General features: G+C 33.1%; 1 protein-coding gene and 1 pseudogene across 8 annotated transcripts in view; both read right to left on the bottom strand.

Moving 5' to 3' along the window:
- LRRC7 (leucine rich repeat containing 7) overlaps positions 1–21,288 on the bottom strand; it is a 440,527-nt gene that overhangs the window by 276,304 nt on the left and 142,935 nt on the right. The window lies entirely within an intron of this gene.
- On the bottom strand, positions 9,500–9,618 carry LOC118605153 (annotated as a pseudogene).

Here is a 21,288-nt window from a genome sequence, read left to right as displayed (position 1 = left end):
TAAGAACTAGGTTTTATTTATTTATTTTTTGTATTTCTCTTGGTTCTTGACAGATAGTAGATTGTTAATTTAAAAATGTACAATGAGCAAAGGAATGCAGAAATGAATAAATGGACACTTTTGGAATTCTCCCCACACAACCACCATCAGCTACTGATAATTCTCTTGAAATATGTATTCTAACTAAAAGGTCAATCACTATTTCTGTGACTGTTTCCCCAGGAAGAATAATGACCACTGTCTTCCTCTGATTCCCAGAGCACTTATCCTGTTGCTTCCTAATTATGTGTACTATTTCCCTATATACTGAGTGAGTTCTCTTAGGGTCTAGGGCAGGCCACCCCAAGGTACCCTGCAACAGCATATTGATTATTTTGAATTAAACTTACTTAAGAAACTGCTCATGTAAAAAGAAAACCATAAACTCTTTGTCCTTCTAAAAGCAGGAAATAAATCTCTCATCTGATACGTGCCCTCCTATTCCTGAGGGCCAAGATAACCTTATCGCAAGACTTAAAAGAACCCAGAGCCAAAAGCTTGTATAAATAAGCTTTGTAACACCTTTACTAATTTACTACTCAAATCTAAACTTTGTTTAGATTCCTCACTAACAAATGCCCAAACCTTGCTTAGTTTCCTTTCTAAAGAACACCAGCTTTCTTTGTCCTGTCAATGTCTCATGAGTTTATTGCTTATTTTTCTAAATAGTGTAAAAAGGTGCCTGGTTCAATCATTTCTTTGAGCCTCATTTTATGATCTGGGCATCATATTATGATTCTCCTATGCTCACATATTAAATTGGTTTTCCTCCTGTTATTTTGGTCTTGTGTCAATTTTACTATTTTATTATTAGTCCAGCTCTGAGAATTAAAGAAAGGTAGAGGCAGGGATACTCCGTCTCCCCCACAGATGATTATTTGCAGATCTGTATAAGGCCAACTAAAAACATTAAAAAGATGACCTTTCTTCTCCATTACTTTCGATCTTATGGACGCCTACACTTTTCATCTCTGGGAGCCTGAATCACAAGGTTTTGTAACTGTTATTTTACTTGATCTTACTTGAAATCCTTGATTGTAGGTTAGTGACTTCCATGTTTTTCTGTGGGATTTAGAACAAAATAGGCAACCAGTAAATGCATCTAGTAACTGACATATATTAGGCACCTAGCAAATGTTTGGTGAGGTTATTGTAGTGGTAAAGGTTAAGTGGTGATGGTTTTGACTATAATAGTAGCAGTAAGAATGGAGAGAGGTATGAATAGGAAAAATATTTAAGAAGCAGAGTCTAAGGTGTTGGTGATCATTTAAATGAGAGGTGCAAGGGGAGGCTGTGGGAAAAAAGAAGGTGTCTTGAAAGATTCCCAGTTTTTAATTTGAGTCATTAGTAGTCACACTGACCAACCAGCTGTGTTGCCATAGAACTGACTAAAGGCATATACCCTGTCTACCTCAATGACCCACAATGAGTGAGGAATCAGTTGATCACGTTTTGTGTTGCATAGTGCCTTGCATTTATCCTTTTGTGCTGAACCACAAGGCTATCCTCCAAATTCGTGTTCCTTTGATGATCTCATTACCTGGCAGTAGCATCTCACTACTCTTCCTCATGTCATTCATTTACCATCTCTTGAATATCCTATCCAACCATCAATAACTTTGGTATCTAATGCATGAGCTTTCAATCATAATTCCTTCCATTCCTGATTTATTCTCCCTACACATAACTTTAAAAGTTTTAGAACTTCCTTCTACTCTAAATTTCTAAATAACTTGATTATAGTGCTACTTTTGATTTTTTCAATTACAGGTTTCTAATATGCATTGTGGCAGTTTTTTCTAATCAATTCTCACATACTTCTAACCAATAAATATAGTAATTTTGTTTTAAATTAATAATATTTATTTTATAATGACTATATACCATTGCAATTTAATCACATCTTATTTCTCATGCATCTTTTTGTTTCTTTAAAAATTGCCTCACGTTTCCTTTGTTTGGTCTTTCTATGTTCCTTCTACTAATTAATTTCCTGACTACTTCCTCTTGGTGTAGTCAAATATATGTAATCTGTCATTTTCCCTCCCTGGAATTATCCTTCAGGAGCAATATATCTTCCTGTTTTTGTCTGGAGTGGTTGCTTTACTAGATCTGATACATATATAACTGTCATCCTGGAATTTCTCTTCACTATAATTTTGGAAATTTTTCATTTTTTTCTTGTGTTATATCTCCTATTTCCTGGATCCCATGGCTTTTTCTTTCTTGACTTATTGGAACACAACATCCAATTGTGGACTATAATATCCAATAACTTACTGAGAAAGCACCTATGGTAGGTATATTTTTGAAAACATTGCATTTCTGAATATGGCTTTATTTCACCCACAAAGAGTTTAAAGTTAAGCTGGATACATATATTTCCAGGTCAGAAATAATTTTTCTTCATAAATTTGCAGGCATTTTAAATTTATTACTTTCTAGCTTTTAAAGCTGTTGTCAGGAAATCCATTTCCATTACTATACAAGGTCTGGTTTTGTACCCATCTTCACCTTCGCCAGAACATATTCGAATTTTGATCTTATCCTTAGTCTTCTGAAATGTCACGACAATGTGCTTTGATTTTTTTTTTTTAATCCATTGTACTGAGTACTTGATGGGCCCTTTGGAAGCATTTATCTTTCAAATATGTAAAATTTTCTGCTATTATTTAATTGATAATTTTCTGTCCATTGTTTTATTTTCTTTCTGCAAATTTTATTAGCTGGTTGTAGGAAGTACCTCCTAGCTTTATCTGATAAGTTAATTATTTTTTCTCTTGTAATTTCTATGTTTGTGTCTTTTTAGTCTATTTTCTGGGAGATTTTTTCAACTTTGTCTTCTAAATCCATGTACTGTATTATATTTATCTTATAGCATACTTTTACTTTCCAAAAGTTATTTCTTGCTTCCTGAATGGGTGCTCCTTTTTCATAGTATCCTGGGGGCCATAGTATCAGGGGGTCATAAAATTTTCATGTTCTCTCAGAAGATATTAACTATAGATTTTAAATCCTTTTACCCCTGAGTTTTATATTATATTTGTTTATTTACATCTTTATTTTTCATGAAAGGTTTTTAAAAGAATATTTGGTGATCCCTGGCTGTCCTTCAACATCGAAGAGCAAAGCTCTCAAAAGTTAATTGGAAGCTTTATATGCATAACAGGTTTCATTGCAGGGTCATCTGGCAGCAAGCCAAAAAATATTCTTATCTTCTGCCTGGGGCATAGCTATATAGTTTTATACAGAGAGAATTTCAGACAATTCGTCTATTTTCAGTACTAAGTCTCTTCAGTTCTTGCCTGATCCCTGCTGTTTCCAAGACCCTAAAGAAGTCTATGGAGTAAATACATTTTTGTATCCCCTCTTGGGTACTTTATAATGTGGCCAACCATGTACTTTGCATGTAGATATATATAAAAGGCATCTTCATTCCCTGTCTCCTCAAATTTTTTCTTCAAACTTTCTTGTGTGCTGATGTCTTCTATTTTCTCTGTCCTCGTGAGTATAAGTATTTTAAAATTCCTTTTGGTTTAGTGGAATCTTGGATGTAAGAAGAGTTAAATAAGAAAGGCGGGAGATAAACTTCTGCGTTTAAAAGAAAGTTTTTTTTTAATCCCTTTCATACTTTTAATTCCTTGTTACCTGACCTATTAAGAGCATTGGGCGCAGAACTACATACCTCTTTTGAAAACACTCTCTTTGGCTCCCCTGACATCTCACTTTTCTGAGATTTATCTCTTTACTTCAGTTCCTGAATTTCAGTCTTTCGAGAAGATGCCATCTTCTCTACCAAACATTGAGATTTATTATTTTAGAGTCCCCTGCACCCCCACCCCAGCCTATTGCCCTTCTAATTACACACTTTCTCCCTTTACAATCTCATTCACCTTTCCAAACTCTCACTTCATTTAACTTTAATGAGTGGATGGCTGTAAAGTATTTTTTAAAATCTCTACCCAGATTTATTTCCCTTATCATTTCTACTTTAAATTTTATGGGCATCTCACATGTAACATGTTGAAAATCGAAATGATATTCTTGAAAGATACAAAGCACATCATGACACTCAAGACTCTGAAGCTAACTCCCTGGCTGTGTGACACTGAGCACGTTATTTCATCTCTATCAATTTAGTCATCTGTAAACAGAGTACATACAAAGCACGTAAAATTGTGCCTTCGAGTTTTAAGCATTCACAGTGCTAACAATTACTGTTCTGCTCAAACCTCTACTTCCTCCTGTGTTCTCAATCTCAGTGGAAGGCAATACCATTCACCTACTTTCTCAAGATAGAAACCTTGGCACTATTCTTGACTCCTCCAGTTCCTTCACTTCCCACATCTATCATCAAGTCCTAACCATTAAATAGCCTAAACATTTCCTGAACCAAGACCATTTTTCTTCATTTCAACTGCTCACCAGCAACCTAGCTCAAACTATTACCTCTTATATTTACATCTGTTTCTTTCTATGGTTTTCCTTCCACAGTACAACTGGAGTGACAAATATTATGATGTCACCCTCTTGCTGCAAGGACTGCAATGACTCTTCTCTGACTACTAAGCAATGTCAAAAACTTTCACTATGGCCTAGCAAGAATGATTTGGTTCCGTGGTCTGATCGCTGCCTTCCACACTCATGCAGCCTCACCTGTTACCAACTCTTCTCATTGCTTTCTGTGCTTTTTGTATTCACGGCTTCTTTCATATTGCTAAGACCGCATGACCTTTCTGATATTGGGGCTTTCAGAAATAGGGCTGCCTCTGTAAAAGGCACATTTTCCTTGCCTTAAAAAATAAATTAGGCGAAGAAGGGAAAACAGCATCCTATTTAACAAGGCAGGTTGTGATTCCTGAGCATGTATTCCAACTATATGCTATAATTCCCTTCAATCACATTTTAATTACGTAATAACAAATCTTGTTTACTAGTTTGAAACCTCTGTGAGGACAGGGACCATGTCCAGCCTATTCGACAATGCACATTTCCAATAACTTGTCTACTATCTGGTCAGAGTAGATACTTTAAAAATATTACTTATATTAGCAAATGAATATGGGAACTAATTATAATGATGACTTGTATTTGTGTAGTCCTTGCAAAATCTGAAAACAATTTATAATTTCTCGCCCTATTTTTTCATGAGAAATAGGCATTCATATATTATTTTCAGTATTTTAATAATAAACTAATTAAAGTTCTGTGAGTCTGTGATGTGCATAAGGTCACACACAGAATTATTAGTAGATCTGAGATTGGATCTTATAACTCCTTACCCCAAAACCACTGATTTTTTTCTCATTAGCAGATTCTGCATTATATTTATAGCAGTGAGTAGAGATTAGCATATGAGAATTTACAAAGACAATTATTTACCTCTTTTTCCCTTCTTCTCTCTCTCTCTCTCTCTCTCTCACACACACACACACACACACACACACACACACATACACACATACACCCACACCAGTGATTTTCACATAGAACACTTTATATTGCAAACCAAAATAAAGAGATAGCAGTGAGGGAAATAACATTGTCCTTTCACCTAGTGATCAGTTTTAAAGAATGTTTTGAATGTCAAAAGAATAGAAGTGAAATAAGGAAGAATTGAAAAAGATTTTCAGGAATGGAGTAAGGCATAAGACACGAGAAGGCACATTACATACATGATGTACTGAAGCGCATATTTGCTTTTTTTTTTTTTTTTTTTGGAAATGTGACCACTGCCCAGTATACCATAAAGGCACAAACCCAGGGTTTGGAGTTTGACTCAGATACAATCTGATCTCCTGTGTTACTACATATCCTTAGCACACAGCCAAAAGAAGAATTGTTATATTTTCAGTTTTTCAAAGGGATTTAAATATGCAAAAGGAAAACAGGTATTCATCTCTTCCTGTTAAGGCCCTTCCAGTAAATTCCTTAAAATCAAAGATAAGAGCATCTTTTTCTGGATTCTCACAACACTGCATGGATTCTTTTCTCTATCGAATCATATTTTTTAAAAAACATCTAAATTGAATAGCTAAAGGGGATTTTTTTTTCTACAACCACAGCGTGCAGTCAACAGCCTTCCTTTTAACACTCTCCCAGAATCAAATGCATTTAAACAGTAGGGCTTGCTAACATGACCTAACCTGGGAGAAATTTAAAAAAGACTTATCTTGCTACATTCTTCAAATCCTCCTCTGCTGATTATTTAAACCAAAAAGAATGTTAACCATTCGAGAATTATGCCTGCAGTAGTTGACTCAAGCTATAAGAATACATGTATCAAAATATCTGGCTTTCAACACCTCTGTATTCTTTAGGATTTTAGACTCAGGTCTGTCTGTGTTATCTTTGCATAATATTCCATACCTTGAAAGATAAGGGGTAAAGGAAAGTTCAATCTTTCCAAGATTTTTTGTGACAAATACTCTGGCTGTTTTCATTACTTGGCACAGTCTTTCGTTTTTAAAATGACAAATGTTTTTAATTAATTAACTGAGAAACCTTTTGCTTCACTAAATGTGCCACAGGGATATGGAAAACTGCCAAACTCTCTCCAAATCCTACTTCAAGAAGCATCTTTAAAACCGTTACCTAACCTCAAGTACATCTCTGAAACCCCTTTATCAAGACAACATGCATGTTGATTCTAGAACTCTAAGTGGCATCTGAAACTTGTTTGTTTTCTGATTGTTGAAATGATCACATTTCAATAATACTTAGATTTCATGGATTTGTTTGTTATACATGATTTGTCTTGATAAAGATCAATGGACTATCATTAGGACAAAACTTTTACAGTCTTTAATGATGATATTATCACATTAGCAATCAAACCAAAAAATCAAGAAGGAAAGCATGGTGCCTGGTACCTAGAAGCAGCTATCAAATATTTCTAATTTATGCTTTTAAGCAAGTTACATATTTTAAGAACAGCAATTTCTGTTCTATGTATGCACATTCTTCCCAAGAATTTTCATCTACTGATTTCACTCTCTTTCTATAAATGACTCCTAATATAAAATAAAACATCAATCCTGATTTCATTTCTGCTTGATGATATACCTATCTTTAAATAAAACTCAATTAGTCTAGAGCAAAACAGAAATTTTTACTAATCTCCTACTCTGTGGTATACACTATGTTTTCCTTCTTGATTTCTTGCTTTTATTAGTTGTTTTTTAATTCTCTTAATTTTGTACTTTGGAGTCATGTTTTTCTACTGTTTTCTTTATATTAAACACTCTACATCTTCCCCTTCCTTTTTATACCATTCACTCAATTTGGTTTAGACCCTTACCATATCCCAGTAGCATTGCCAAAAATATAACTATTTCCAGATATCTTTCCTTCACAACCATTTATTCAACAAATATTTATTAAATGTCTACTAGGTAGGTGCTGATTTATATGAATGGGAACCATAAATAAGTAAGAGCTCTAGTCCATGCTCTAATGAATTTACTGGATAGTGAAGGAGATGAATATTGAATAAAAAGTTATACAAATAAATACATAATTATACATTATGATAATTGCTATAAAAGAAAAACTTAGTTTTATCTACCTTATTATATATTGACACATACGTTAACTATCTTGGCTAATCTCCTAAAATATATGTCCATTCCCCAGTTCTAGAAGTTTCACTGAGTCCACATTTTCAATAGCAGAATTTCCCAGTCCATGTTTCTGAGTTGTATTTTCTTCTAAGAAATAAGCAGTGTACATTAGCATATTGAGGGATCAGAGAGGTTTTGTGACAAAGAAATATGCATGTCTTTGTTCAAACCAGTGTTTCCTAACACATTTTTTTTTAATTAAAAAATTGAAAATGTTAAAGTATCACTGCACTTAGGAATTAGTATTCTGAATCACATGTTTAAGGAAAGGCTGGTCCACAAGATTTTTTAGTTTGCCTACTCATAAGCTATTTTACTTAGTACTTTTGTAAGCATGCTTTTCCTATTCTATGCTCTACCTTACACCATACCCAATATTTACTGCCCTTTATCCATTTTCTTCATCTATACTAATCCTGCCAATCTATGGTAAAACAATAATATCTTTTTAAAACATGTTGAATAATTGTATCTTCTGTTGATTATTATAACTTGTTTGCAGATCTTAAAACATCACAGTAGCTGTAAAGAGAAACCTGTAAATTGGAACATATTGGAACGATAAATAGAATATTCTGTTTTATTCTTTAAATTATTTAGGTCATTGCCTGTGAGTGACAGTGTGTGCTGTTAAAAAATCTATAGAGTTTGAGTTAGATCACTTATTGAAGCTCAAATTCTTTTAAAAATTTTCTGTAACTGTTCCAGACCATAAATAATGCTACTTTGCTTGTTCCTCCTCATTATCACCATTATTATTGTTATGTTAACTAACTACGTTAAAGAACATCAGCCTAAGGATTATAGAACCAATCTGGAAAAATTCTCTTGAGAGAAGATTTGTACTAAGTAGTGGCATATACAAGCTTACTCAAAATCTCCCCTTATTGTATCACATAGGTTGAATAACAACATTTTAATACTTCTGTCCTTCTCTCTTCACACCTCCTCTCTTGGAATTTTTATCTTCTGACTTACTTAAATATGCAAATATAGCTGTAGAGGACAGTAGAAAGCAGACTTTAAGATTAGATTAAAATAGTCCAAGTTCAGAAAAAGTGTTCTAATTCTGTAAAAAAAAAAACTGTTACAGTTATATTTCTTAAAGAACTTTGCTTTTAGACAAGTTAGAAGCCTCAGCCAAGAACAGTATGAAGAAATACATTTCTGAGCATTAGGATACTCTCAAAGATCTAACTTTCATAAGGTGACAACTTAAAGTAATAACTTTCTGGAATAATATTTGAAGGCTTATTTACAGAGACACAGAATAACAGAATGGAACACACATAGTCAGATAGAGGGTATTTAGTTAATAGACTCTTAGGTTTGGTTGGAACCTTAATCTAATCAATCTAATCGTTTGTCTCATCCTTAAATAAAATACTCTTCTATCTTAAAATCTCCTGAAATATTTTTATACTACAATTTGAGATAAGACTTATATTCTTAATGATTAATGAGTTATTAAGAAAAAGATTGATTATTCAACATGATTTATTGAGAAGCCAGAGATGTACATTTAGATATAGTTTAATAAAATGTCTTATTTGATAAAAATGTGGGTACATGATGGTCAATATATATTTCTGTAAAAAAAGTCTCCTTTATGTGAAACACTTCACTCCATACCTTCTTTCAAAGATTTGAGTAGGTGCATTTAGTAGGAGCTAGTAAGAAAGCATTCTTCATGGAGTTGTTTCATCTCAGGAATTCCTTGCCTTTTCTGATATGACACAATGTCAATATGGTACCCTTCACAAAACCTGATGAAAGACATGTTTTCAATCTGATATAAACAAGTTAGAGAAAGCATTCTTTTTTTCTTTTTTTTCAAACGACTACAGCACCTGCTCTTTCTAGGTGGTCTCCCATCCAAGTACTAACCAGGCCCGATCCTGCTTAGATTCCAAGATTAGATGAGATTGGGCACGTTCAAAGTGGCATGGCTGTAAATGAGAAAGTGTTTCTAAATGGTATTTTACACTGCTTTATACTCATTCTTCAGAAGTTAGAGATAACTTCTTACATTATGTTTGTTAATATTTTAATTAATACTAGTTAATACTAATGATGGTGGTATTTGTGTCTTCAAGATATTTCAAGCAAATAAACAGGGCTTGTAGTGATCATTGTTTAATCAATTAAGTTGCTTTGAGTATAAATCAGTTACTTTATAATTGGAAAGGTTTTAAGATATTTATGAAACATATAAGACTGCTTGTTGTCACCTTCAGGCTGAAAAGAGAGTTAAAATAAAAGGAAAATTAATTTAAGAAGTTTACAGCAACAAGAAAGTTAGAAGCATGTGAGAATGCACTCATAGATTTAATAATGGTTAAAAGAAAGGTTCATGAAAGCTTAACGTGGAAGAATCAGAGGCTCACTTTAAAACTGAACTATTTTGTTATGATTCTGAAATTTGTTTCATTGTTAGTCTACGAAGTAAGATTAAAAGTACAATTTCAAACAAAAATTTAAAACATTTTGAATATTTAAATACTTATCTTTATTTATCTTGTGAATAATGAATGCCATGTATGAAGTTTTTTAGTTTAAATTCTTAATGGAATAAATTATTTAGAAGATGATGAAAGGCAACAGGATTTGAAGGCATTACAGAATAAAAGCAGGAGTAAAAGTTTTACAAAAAGAATCTAAAAAGGTTTAAAGAAGGCAGATGAGCTCTTTAAATGAAAAATAAATATGCCTAGATAATGGGGTCTGCTGGAAGACAAAACGCACTTCGCAAATATCACAGTACAACCAGAATAACCATTTCCAAAATTCAAATCTGAACATGTGTAAAATTCTTCACTGGCTCCCTGCTGCCCTCACTGTCAACCCCATACTATTGCATAGCCAGGTATGTAAGCAGTTGCCAAGATTTCAGTCTCCTCTCCCACCATACTCACACCTTACCTTCTATGCCTTTGGACTTTTGCATTATCGGTTTCTTCTCCTAAACTACATTGTCTGCTCTTCTCTCCTGGATTACTTTTCCTTGTCATTTTCAATTAAATTTAAAGATCATCCTCGCAGAAAAATTTTTCTCTACTATCCCTGTTATGGGCAAATTGTGTCTTCCCAGATTCATATGTTGAAGCCCTAATTTCAGTACCCCAGAATGTGGCCTTATTTGGAAATAAGACTATGGAAGTTAAAATGAGATCATATCTGTATTTTTATAAAAATAAGGCCATCTAAAGAGAGACACACAAGGAGGGATGATGCAGGGACAGAGAGACAACATTCATCTGCAAGCCTAGGAGAAGGTTCTGGAACATATCTTTCCCTCATAGTCCTCAGAAGGATCCTGATAATACTTAATTTTGTACTTCTACCTTCCAGACCTATGAGACAATGAATTTCTGTTGTTTAAGCCACCTGGTTTGTACTTTGTTATGGTGGCAGCCCTAGCAAAAGCAAACTAATATAATCTTCTCTATAGATTTTAACCAAATCTCTTCTCCAGCATCTATAGAACCTAGGGCCCAATCTGGCATAGATTTATTACAATTGTTTCCTCTTCAATCTCTTGAAGCAGCATGAGTTCTCAATTAGAGCATAAACTGACTTTTATTTGTATTCCTAATCCAAGGCAGATATGCAATGTGTCCTTTTTTTAAATATACAGAATAATGAATAGAAGCAAAAATGGAAATTTTGTCTGGCCTTAGGTCACCAACCTGTTGAAGAAGATTTAAAACTGCAATTTCGGACGCAGGGAAAATTGCCCGATAAAAGTATAAAATTAGATACTCTGAAAAACAAGCTGTGACATCACAGAAAGTACAGAACAGATAAATTACCCATTCATTCTCAGAAACAAATGTACAGGAAAATAAATGACTTGATATCTTTAATCAGTACATGTAGTGAATATAATAAGTGACTTAAACCTACAAATTGAACCCAAAGAATTAAAGAAATATTTAGGAAGTAGCTTGAAAAATTGGTGTGATGGTTATCATATGAAAATGATGGGCTCATCTTGTTTAGAAGAAGCAGTTCTAATAGAAAAGAGAGAGCGTTATATGTCCTAAACTGATAATGGAAGTAAACAGAAAAAAACATTTGAGAAAGGATAAAAACAGAAATTATATTACTTTATAAAGTACACTATTAACCACAAGATCATGTGAAATATAGCTGAGTGATACTTTTTAATGGACATTATTATACTGGCATAGAGAAAAAATAAGAGTAAGGAGAAAAGAGCTATTTAGGCATTTTGGACATATGAATCATTTACTCAAAATTTTGCCATTTAAAATTTCATTTGCTATTTTCTTCAGAATATAAAAGTAATGTAATTTATTATTAAAAATTTGGAAAATATAAAAAAGCATAAGAAAATAAAATTGAATATAGTCCTACCATCCAGAGCTAAAGCATTATTAACATAGTGGAACTCTTTTATCATTCAAAGTTGCACTCTAAATACACACATACATGCAGACACATACACACTCCCCCCACACACATATGTTATTAAGATTAAAAGTACTGTTTTGTGTCATGCTTTTGTACTTAGGATTATACTGTAAACATTTTCTTATCATTAAATATTCCTTGAAACATATTATATGAAGACGATGAAAGATTCTGTTGCAGATATGTCTATTAATTTATTTGACCAATCTCTTTCCTATCCTAGAAATTTGTGTAGTTTAGCATTTTTCCAAATTATAATTAACGCCTTAATAAACCACCTCAAATATAATTTCTTGTGCATTTACTGGGGGAAAAGAATTGGAATACTTTTACTCTTCTTGATAAATATTGCGAAATTACTCAATTATATGTACCAATTGATACAATACCTGAGTATTACATGTGACTATCCATTTGACATCAGATATTATCAATTTATTTTTCATCTCTGTCAGTTCAATAGAGCACAGTATAATTTAAGGTATTTTTAATTTTTCCTTTATTTGTTCCTCTGTTGATTTATGCTTACAAAATCAGTTCGTTAAATGGATTTAAATCAATGGCTTACAAATAGGAAACACTTCATTTCTCCCCAATCACTGCCTTTAAACATTATCTTTGTAAATTCTCTTCTCCCTCTTGTACAAGAGTTTATCGCATAGCTTTCTAATTGTTCAGTTCTAGGAATAGTCTCATTCAGATAAATAGACTCATTCTCAGGTGTTCCAGAATACTGTGTGAATAATGCACATTTTTTGGAAATTTACTAGAAGCCATGATTTTTGAGCAAGTGGGTTCATTAAAGAGAACTATGTAAATGATTATATAAAGGGTAAATTTTTATATGTAAAGAATTAATTAAATTTAAATTCTCATTTAGCTTTGTGTTTTCAGGGAAATGATAGTTACAATAACATAAATAAATGGAGCAAAAATATTGCTAAGATTTTCTTTGTCTATTGTTACTAATAAACCCTTTTAAATGGATGCCTCTTGATAGCACTTCTGTTAACTGACCTTGAAATTTTACACCAAGCCCTAGATCAAGAATATTTACTTTTCTTACTGGTGCAGGATGCCACAAACCAAGTAATTATTTTAGTAATATAAATTCAATGTTTTACTTTGTTTCACGAACCCAATTAGAGCTCAATCCACCTCTAGCAATTACATTGAGATTAACATATGGGTGCTGTCAGAACAAATCATCCTCCGATTTCACATTTTCTAGATAAACGTAGAACAAAACAAGGTACAGAAATGAACGTCAATGGAGACAAAATGCACCTGGTTTCTCATTAAGTAGCTACAACTGTCCAGCTAGGCTGGCTCTGAACCAAGGGCCAAATCTAATCCAAAGCAGAAAAATAATGTGATTTTACCATTCTCCTGAACCATCTAGTTTTTAAAGATGGGAGAAAAGAATTCATTAAGTGGGTTTATATGCATCGTGTTTGTGTGTGTGTGTATATCTGCATATTGAGGTTGAGAGCATGCAGTGTCAAAGTAGGGAAAAGATGAATACTTTGAAATAAGTGAATACATCAGATAATTAGAGCAACCTTTTTAGCTTCTTAGATCAAGCATTTTATTTATATTTTAAAAACAATTCTCCCTAATCATAGTAAAAGAAATATATTTAGAATAATTAATTATTCCTATTTGTCTCAGAGCCATCATGAGTATTAGTGGTCTGCTTTGTAAAGCTAACACCATATAATTGAGAAGAGTATAGAAATAAAAAGTATTTTATCATATTTTTATACAATTTCCACTTTTACATAGAAATAGAGTAGATATGTTCAATAATTTAACCTCAATATCAGAGTAAGAGGCAACAGATTTTTGTTTCTTGTTAAAAGTTTATATTTCAATTAACCCTTACAAGATTAATTTTCCCAGTGAGCTTCTCCTTCTGTATGGACTATCTTATTGACCTACTTTCACTGTTCTTTAAATTGATAACAATGTTTAATGTATTCTCTCATTATTTTCTCCTCCAAATCTAACCTTCATATTGCCATCTTTCAATTAATGAATTGATAATCATTCGGTCTCCTAAGCCATACCTTTGGAACCACCTTCCATTCTACATTTTCTATAATTTTTTACAAATGAGTCAGATTTTCAAATATGGCCCCTCCTTTCTGTAATCATTGCTGGAACATTGGATCATGTTTCCTTCTTTTCCTCTAACTACTTAAATAGCCTTTTAGTTCATTTCCGTAGAGCCTACCCTGTAAATTTTGGCAACTTCTTCTACCTGACACATACCCACAATGTCTCTGCACCTTCCTATGCTTTTGTGAATGCATTTCTCTGCCAGGAATGATCTTTATTTTTCCTTTAACTTGGAGAAATCTTAACCGTTCATCCTCAAAACAGCTCAAATGTCATTTCCTCTGCAAAGGTTTTCCAGCTTCCTCAGGATGTTAAGTTATTCTCTTCTTTTGCCCTTAGAGCACTTTCTAGCCTTTATTGTGGTAAATTGTCAAAGCTCATGCTGAGGAATCATAATGACACTTAGAACCATGATCAAGACAGACAATTTCAGAATTCTATACTTTAACACTATCCTTCCTAGCCAGCCGATGATTCAAATATTTTTTTAAAATTTCATCAGAAAGGGAGTCGAAGCACTTTAATGCTTTACTAGATATTACATATGGGTGACATCTAAATGATGAATCATTTTTCTTATGAAATATCTTCTATAGCAACATTTATGTTCTAAATAACATGCTAGCATGTTATAATAAACAAGGCCAGACACTAACTCTTCCGGCTTTAATGATAGAACATTATTTTGCTTCAGGTACAAAATAATATATATCAAATTTTAAAAAATTTCTTGTCATTTATACATTATAATTATGTTCTGTGAACAATAAAAAATTGACAAAATTATAAGCACTAATGTAATTACATTTTAGTCACCAAGATTTAAATTAATGAAGGTCTATTGCAGATCTCTGTAAAATAAGTCACTATTTTTCTGCTTTAACCTGAGAATGGATGACCATGCTAATACAAAATTATTAAATAAATGGGTCTCATACCCCAAAATTATTCATAGCCATTGCTGAGATATCTCACAATAATTATAAACACACACACGCACACAATTTTCTAATGACCATATAATTAAAGACACTAAACACACCCAAAATAAAATATGTAAGGTGATATAAAATTATTTTACTCATAAAAATGTTAGCCTCTAAAATTGATTTGAAAATATTTTCACTGGAAATATTGTTAGTTGGTTACATATAACTTATATGAAACAACATGATTATATTGTACTATATTAAAATGTCAGAAAACTTGCATTTTAATCTTAATTTTTATGGTTACTAGTGTCTTAATCTATGTTGTTTTTCATATGTAAAATAATAGCTTTGAAAATGAATTGCTCAGATTTTTACCAAAAGTAATAACATATGGTTCTAATTATTTCATATACATAGCTCCACTCTGCTTTAAATGATTCAGAATCTGTAAGGATTTTAGGCAGTTTTCCTTTGGAGTTTTTATGTCACAACACTTGCATAAACACACACAAACACATACATATAGTTTTTAATATTTCTGTTCTTGCTCTTTAAAAATTATCTTAAACTCTCCATAAACTTTTCAAATCTTAGCATCACTTTCCGAGTAATTTGTACTGCTTAAATGTGATGGAAGTTCATCTTGAAATGTCCTGAGGATTCTAAGTAGGGGCAGCATCTGATCAGATTTGTTTTGTGCTTTGTTGCTCAGTGAAGAATAGTTTGAAGAAGGATGAGAAACCAATCAGGAGGTTTTGAGAAAGTGCAGCCAGAAAGGAGGTAGAGATGAGAAAAGTAAACATAGTAAAAGATTAAGTAAATAAATAAATTAGAGTTACAGTACCAAAACTTGGTGATTAGCTGGTCATGGTTTGTATATCAACTTTAGTTTGCTCCTATACTGAATAACTTTGGAGGTTAGTAAAATTTGATATTATTTCTTCCGTCTCCTCCTCATAGTTGTTTCTATTCTTTATTTCTATAGCTAATCATTGTCAATTATCTGATTCTCACCACTGGTTCTCATCTACTCTGCATTTTGGTGATATCTACTTTCACTGCTGGACTCTAGCATCTTCCTTTTGTGCAGGGTTCTTTTCTTCTTTTCATTTTTTTTTTTAAATTTCCTATTCCGTTCCTGATTTTATTCATTCCCTCAAATCTTAGGTTACATGTCACCTCCTCTATGGAGCTTCCCTAATCCTCATGGATTGGATTACAGAGTTGCCAGGTTTAGTAAAACAAAAACAAAAAGAAGCAACAATTAAAAAAAATCAAAAAACAAAAAACACAAAACAAGATGCCCAGTAAACAATGGATAGTATGAGTATATATAATGCAATATTTGGGGCATGTTTATACCAAAAAATTATTAGAAATTCACATTTAACAGGGTATTGTATATTTTATCTGGAACTACTAGTTTGGGAACCCTGGCTACATGCCTCTACATAGCTCGCTGAACTCAGTACTTTTCGCCTAAAGTGATATAGTTGTTTAAATGACTCTTTCTCCATTAATCTGCAGAGCAAGTTTCAAGTCTGTCTTTCCTCCAGTGCCTAGTGTAGTGTATGGCACATAATGAATGTTTAATAAACATTTCTTGTGTAAATTCATGAACAGCTACTTCTACTAGTCTGTTCTGTTTTGACAGCTGGCAATTCTTAGGGACTGAATTGTGTCCTCCCCACAAAGAAAAATTCATAAGGTTGAAACCTTAATCTCCAATGTGACTCCGTATTTGGAGAAAGGGCCTTACACAGATAATTAAGGTTAAATGAAGTCATAAGGAGTTGTCCCTAACCCAGTAGGACTGGTGTCTTTATAAGAAGAGGAAGAGACATCAGGGATTTGCACAAACAGAAAAAAAGGCTATGTGAGGACATAGTGAGAGGAGGACATCTGCAAGCCAATGAGGGAAGCCTCAGGAAAAAGCAACACTTCCAGAACATTTATTTTGGACTCGTAGCCTCCAGAAATAAGAGAAAATAAAGTTCTATTGTTTAGGCCACTTAGTCTGTGATATTTTGTTCTGGTAGCTCTAGCAGACTAATACAGAAATTGTGGATGCGTATAGCCATCATAACTTGACATACTTTCCCCTTTCTATTTAGAAAACTGACCAATCATTCAGTAGTACCCATAACCTCCCATGTCTTCCTTATTCCCCCATTTGGTTGCTCTGTGTATTAGAGGTCTTTTTCTGAAGTTGTTCATATCTGTGCATGCTGGGTAGTTATGAAACCAGATTTTCACTAACAGATGACAAGGGCTTTTATTTTACTGTAAACTTTTCAAGTGAATTCAGTTTGCCTAATAATAGTTCTTTGTTTAATAGCATAAATCAGTAGCCATTTTCTCTTCTGGTAATTGACATCTTGAAAATTCAGATTTACAGCCGTCATTCTATATAAATTAAAATGTTTTTGCCAAAACATGACTTTATATCTTAATAACTAGCTTTTCTTTAAATTAAATGAGATGTAGATTATCTACCACATATATTAACCAATATATTACCCAGTTAACCAGTAAATGGCCTGCTTCCCCTTTGATAATAAAAATGTAAATATTCAAAGCAACTGAAAAAAAAAAATCAGTGCAAAGGTCTATAGTCAAATCAATTAACTGTCTAAAAGTGTGTTCCCAATCTTATTTTAATCTTGTGCTCTCTCATGTTGTATCCATTCTGAGACTGTACAGTTTAAATCACCCTGTAGCTGCTAAACAGTGTTGGCAGTAGAAAGATGGCCTCAAGCCATCCTGATCCTTGGTGGTTTGGAAGCATTTTTTCTTCTATACTCCTAGGCTTACAGTGGACCTGCTGAAAGCCCATGGCTGTCCCTCTCTATGACTAATACCTTTAATTACTGTCCTTACCCTTATCTCTTCCTACCTTCTGCTAACCCCAACAAGGCCAGAGAAAATTATATAATTTATATTGTGATATTTCCTAGCTAGTGCTTTTCCATATATTTTTCCCTTTTTTCTAGCTAGTGCTTTTCCATATATTTTTTCCTTTTTCCAAGTCAGAAAGAAACAGAAGGGATAAAGCAATTTGATTTCTTTTTCTATGGCCTTTATATGTAACCTCAACCTAATTGTAACAGTGTTCTTTCCCATCAGCATCATTTCACCTCTGGTTACCATGGTGACCACTTGCTACACTGCTATTTTGCTTTTAGTCAGGTCTCTCAATCCCTCTTACTGTTCAATATAGGAATTTTGCATTATATTCAATAACCTTAAAACTGCTGTATGGGGTATAAGTATAGTCTGTTTTTCCTCTCTAAGGAATTTCTCACTTGACCATCTTTTTCTAGGTCCAGTTTGTTTACAAGCTATTAAGAGTCCTTCAAGAACTTACTCCTCCTGCCTATCTACTTTTTACTGAGTTTCCAGAGTTCAGTTTTTTTGTGTGTGTTTCTTTTCAATCTGCCAAGAGTTAAATTTGTATTACCTGATTTTACAAAAAAACAAGTAAAGCAGTTTAGCTCTTTCTATATCTTATTTCTCTCACATAAATTACTCCTGGGGGGAGGGAGAGATTGCATTTTACAACATCTATCAGCGTGCTATTTTTGAATAAAAATAGCTTTTTTCTCTCTCTCAAAGAGGTACTATTTAATATTTCTAAGCCACTGACTCATACAGCAGCCTACTAATAAACTAAGATTTTGTATAATAAAAAAACACATAAAGGTAATTTTTTAAATGTAGATTTTTAAAAATAGTTCCAAGTTTCAATTTATAAGACATTTGATTAATTGACAACAGAAAAAAGAAGTAAAAACTGGCAGCAAATTTTTTTAAAAATAAGGTTCGTATAATTAACAAAGATCCTATAAAATACTTTGTTGCAGATTAGTATAAACTTTGGAGTAGCTAAAGTAGAAATGATGAGAGGGCAAAAACATGCCTATGAAATGATCAGATCAAGGTTTAAATTTCATCTCTACCAATTGCTAGCTCTTTCATCCCAGTTACTTTCCCCCCAAAATAGGAATATTGTTTCCTAAACAGAACTGAGTGAAGTAATTAATGTAAAATTCTTTACTAGAACTCAGTATGATTTCCTTCTCTGGACTAAGTGAGACAAAGTTGGCCCTCCTCAAGCATTTTAGCCCTCATGTGGCATCCGAAACAGTTCTCATAAAGCCCAACAGATATTTTGCCCTCTGAAGTAAAATAAGGCACTTTTCCTGTTGAACAAGTGCAATGTGAACCCACAATCAAATTACCTGAAGTGAGGTAGTGAAATAAATGCAGTAAAAATTCTGTTCTTTCCTTTCTGTCTTAAAAAAAGCAAGAGTAAATTCCAGGCCTAATACTTATGAAAAACCTCAGCTTCTTAGTTTTTGATCCAAAACTTGAGTATAAGACTGGTAAGTTTAAGGACATCAGGGCCGCTCAAGGGAATAACACAACCACAAGACGGCAGTATCTCACAACAAGCTTTACTAAGCTGCACTTGGACAGGCTTCAAGAGTCCTGGGAAATGCCTCACATTGGGAGACCTTCCAGAGCTGGTGGCATGGGGACACCATCCAGAAGGGGAATAGGGCAAGGGACCTCCTGGAGAGAAGGGAATTGGAAAAGGGGCTTTTGTGTCTAGGTGATATTGCTCAGCAGTAAGCTGGGGATTTCTGAGCAGTCTGAGCTGCAAAGGGTAGCAGGCCATAAGGTATGTCTTACCTATGGCTAGTTTATTCTGAGTGTAGTTTTGTGGGTCAAGCAAAGATGGTTAAAACTATGCTTTGTGGGGCTCTATTTGAGGCAATCGGTTGTGTAAGAATTTAAGTTTGGCTCTGAGTGCCTTTAAACTAGTAGTCCTAGCATGCTGTGAAGAAACAAACAATATAGAGGCTAATACACAGAGACCATCTTTAACTCATTTATGTCACAGACACTCATACTTTCAGAACTTTTTTTTATAACTTGTCTCCACTCAATTCAAGGGCTGATAATATCAAATCCTGATGGCCACATTAGGTGAGGGCCTATCATGAATCTCATAACAAGGTGAAAGAGCTGGCAGCTTTAATCCCTGTACATAGATAAGAAAACTAAGTCCCAAAGCACTGGAAGCACCAAGATTCAAACACAATGGTTGAACCTTAAGATTAAAATTAACTCGAATTTTCTGCAACTTTCCAGATAGAAATTTTCATTTTTAAGATATTCTACACCTCTGAAAAAAGAACCATAACTTATTAGGAAACAGCGATGGGGTGTTTTTGAAAATCAGCTTTTGATGATCTAAAATGTCTCATTTTCATTAAAATGCTATTGAATTATATTAAAATATGAAGAAAATATTAAGTAATTTTTATTTGTGTAAAAAACTAAAAGTAGAAAACTGGTAATAATAAAGTTTTTTTTTTTCTCTCAAAGAGGTGAAGATACAGCAAAATGACTTAGTAAACGTTCAAATATTAAACACTATAGAGTTACTGAATAAATTAATAATTATCTATTCTTAGCAATCAGTTAGAAAAAGTAATCAAACATTATGGGAATTTAAAAGCAGGTTATATAACACTTTTTCTGCAATGTTTAATCCTGGAAATTCCCAATGTCATTTTGGAAATAGAAATTGTGAAATAATTTCAACATATGTCATGCAGATTTACAGAAAGGCAGCAAAAATATTATTTTAAAAAATAATGGAGCAATGTTAATGTTATTAAATGCTGATTTCCGAGATAGAAGACTTCTGCTTGCATCGATGTATAATCTGATAGAGGAAAGCTAAATGTCTTTGAACAAAGTCATAATTTTAGCAAAGACACGATTACTCTGAATAAAAATAGGCGAAGTGTTGAGGAATCAGTGAAAGAGGTTTTTAGCATGAGCAAAGAATGTTTTGATAGTTTAAAGAAGAGAAAAGTTGAGCCAGGCACAATGTCAAAATTCAGGGGAGGCCTGCAAGAATTGATGTGAAAGGCCCCAATTTACAACAATTTTCCACCATTATTCAGAAATAAAATTATAAATAAATTGGGAGACAATTGTACCTAAGATAGGTGAATTAGGTACTCAGTTAATGCAAATAAGGAAACATGAGCAGAAAATAATAAATAATAAAATCATATGATTATCCTTGTTTTCTGGATGACTTAAATAAAATTAATTCA

Source organism: Rousettus aegyptiacus, unplaced genomic scaffold, assembly GCF_014176215.1.
Source record: "Rousettus aegyptiacus isolate mRouAeg1 unplaced genomic scaffold, mRouAeg1.p scaffold_m13_p_1, whole genome shotgun sequence".
Lineage (NCBI taxonomy): Eukaryota > Metazoa > Chordata > Mammalia > Chiroptera > Pteropodidae > Rousettus > Rousettus aegyptiacus.
Note: the sequence above shows the minus strand (reverse complement) of the source record. Positions and strands in the feature narration are given on the sequence as shown.